This window comes from Pteropus vampyrus, unplaced genomic scaffold (genome assembly GCF_000151845.1).
Source record: "Pteropus vampyrus isolate Shadow unplaced genomic scaffold, Pvam_2.0 Scaffold121, whole genome shotgun sequence".
In the NCBI taxonomy this organism is placed as follows: domain Eukaryota; kingdom Metazoa; phylum Chordata; class Mammalia; order Chiroptera; family Pteropodidae; genus Pteropus; species Pteropus vampyrus.
Window position 1 is genome coordinate 2012065 of NW_011888902.1, and position 2392 is coordinate 2014456.

General features: G+C 42.6%; 1 protein-coding gene across 3 annotated transcripts in view; it reads left to right on the forward strand.

Moving 5' to 3' along the window:
• The window catches only part of TGFB2 (transforming growth factor beta 2), a 72473-nt gene that overhangs the window by 1075 nt on the left and 69006 nt on the right, over positions 1-2392 (forward strand). The window lies entirely within an intron of this gene.

Below are 2392 nucleotides of genomic sequence, written 5' to 3' on the forward strand. Positions count from 1 at the left end.
GTACATTCCTAAATCTCAGAGTAGAAGACAGCTGATTTCAAACAAAAACAAAAACAAAAACAAACAAAAAAAACCCCTGACTTCTCAGAGGGCAGTGTCCTCAAAACCAGCTGGCATACAGCAGCGAGGGGAGGGAACCGATTTATTCAGGAGTTCTTTGGGGTGGGGGTGGGAGGGTGAAAGAGAACTTAGAATTATTTCCCAGTTCTTAAAAAAAAAAATAGAAAAAAAAAAAAAAGCATCATCCAGGGATAGCCGAGAGGGTTAAATACCAGGAAGAAGAAAAAGAAAAAGAAAAAAAACTTCAACTTTTGCGTAGTCCAAACCCCAAGTTGTAAACTTTTCATTGGTTGCCCACTCTCTCCTCCCCTTTCCGTGCCCTATATACTTGCTGTCTGCCTTCCCCAAGTCTCTGCATCTTGCCTACATAGATAATATGGCCATCTTGATAATCTTGTCCTAGAGGTTCTAACGGTAGGGTGGAGCTTTTCTTTTTTAATATTTATTTGTAGTTTGACAAGTCACAGCTCTGTGACTTGCTCTGTCTCCTACTCATCCGTGTCAGAATGTCAGCCCCCGAAGTGACCCCAGTGTCCGTGGCCACCTTCTGTTGCAGCTCTTCCTCTTTTTGTGCAAGGGCAGAGCAGATTGCGGGAGACCCCGGTGAGCAGGACGAGTCTAGTATTGTAATTATGGCACCGTCCACCTCAGTGGTGATAAATACACTCCACCCCGGTGAGTCCCCAGGAGAAGTAAAGCTCTCTACCTGGGGAGGAGCCAAGGAGCTGTTAGGCAAGAAAATTTACTGTCATTAGTCCAGAATCAGTGAGACGAACAGGAGGTTGAGTCAGTTTGCTTTCCCCAGCACGTGCGTGAGTCCCGCTGGTTTTCGGGTAGACAAGCGAGTGTGTTACATACAACTCGAGCGAGTCACCCCTTTCGTGTTTACCTGCACTCTGAATGGCCGGCACTTTTTGACAGAGGGAGGTCTGATCTCATCATTAGATAGCTAGAGAGAGCAAGTTGCCCAAGAAGGTGTTAATTCTGTTCTCAAGGATATTTTAGTCACAGGGCTAAGGTGATGGGACTCAGGATCGTGGTCACCACCAGACTGAAAACGTTCTCAGAGCATTAGGATTTCAGAGGATGCACCGAGGTTCAGTGTGTGGATGCTCTTCCCCATCCCACCCCACCCCCAGCCACCGAGTAAATTAAAACTTCTGACAAGTCCAGTGTGAAAAATATCCTATCAGTTTTCATGCAGAGAATACAGGCTTCTTGAAACTTGTATTGTGTATGGATAGTTAGGAGCAGAAAACCATATTAATAGCAGATTCGATCCTACTGTGCAAGGACTGTGGATAGTTTTATAGAAAGTAGGCTAACTGATTTTCCAGCACGTTCTAGTTAGACTGGAATATAGTAAACCCTTCCAAAAAAAAAAAAAAAAGTGAAGAAAAGAGAAAATCACTCCACCATATTTTTAAAGAGCAAATTGAAAGGACAGCATTGGCTTATATACCAACTTTTCCTCGTTAAGACTGTGGCGGTGGCTGCGCGGAGGAAGTATGCCAGTCATTTCTTGCAGCGAGTCCTGTGAGGGTCATAAGCCTCAGAGATGAAGCCATGGGAAAGATCACTGGTTCATTTTTTACCACCAACTTATTGGCGTTCGGGGAGTGACTTCAGCTCAAATATTACAAATATGCTCTAATTATACTCAATGAACTATATATCATTACAGATCGCTGATAGCCCTTTGTGAGACATTTTATACAGTTCAGACTAAATATTTTTAGCAACGTGGAGATTTAAAAGTAAAAATATAAGAGATATTGTCTATGCCTTCAGGCATATTTTTGTCTTAAATATTATCCTTGGCCCAGCGTGCTATATAAATACAGTAAATATGAATAGAACTGGCCAGTTGCCAATCTCCTAGGATGAATTTTAGTCAAGAAGAAAGGTATTTATAGGATATAAATAATACTGTGTCAACATTTAAAGAAGGGGTCTGATTAGTTTTGAATTTGCTCATATTGATCTTTTCACATGCTGTTAGTTTAAGGCTCAAAGTGAAGTTATGCTAAGGTTTATAGATAGTTTACCGAGTGGGACTTGGTGGACTTCTAGTCCTTCTTGAAAATCTATTTGAAGTTCAGGATACGTCTATTCAAAAGATACTGCACGAGGCTTTGGAAATTGAGGAAGAGTAACTCCCTTCGCTAGGGTAAGATGCCAGATGGTTGCCGGAAGCTTTGCAGGCTCGCACGCTCAAAAGAAAGAGGCAGAGGCGAGAAGTTTCACTTTCTCTCTTCCCTCCCCTCCCCCTTTCATTTTGACACATCAGGCACTCTTTGTGGTTCTAACTGGTGACTTCACACACACACCC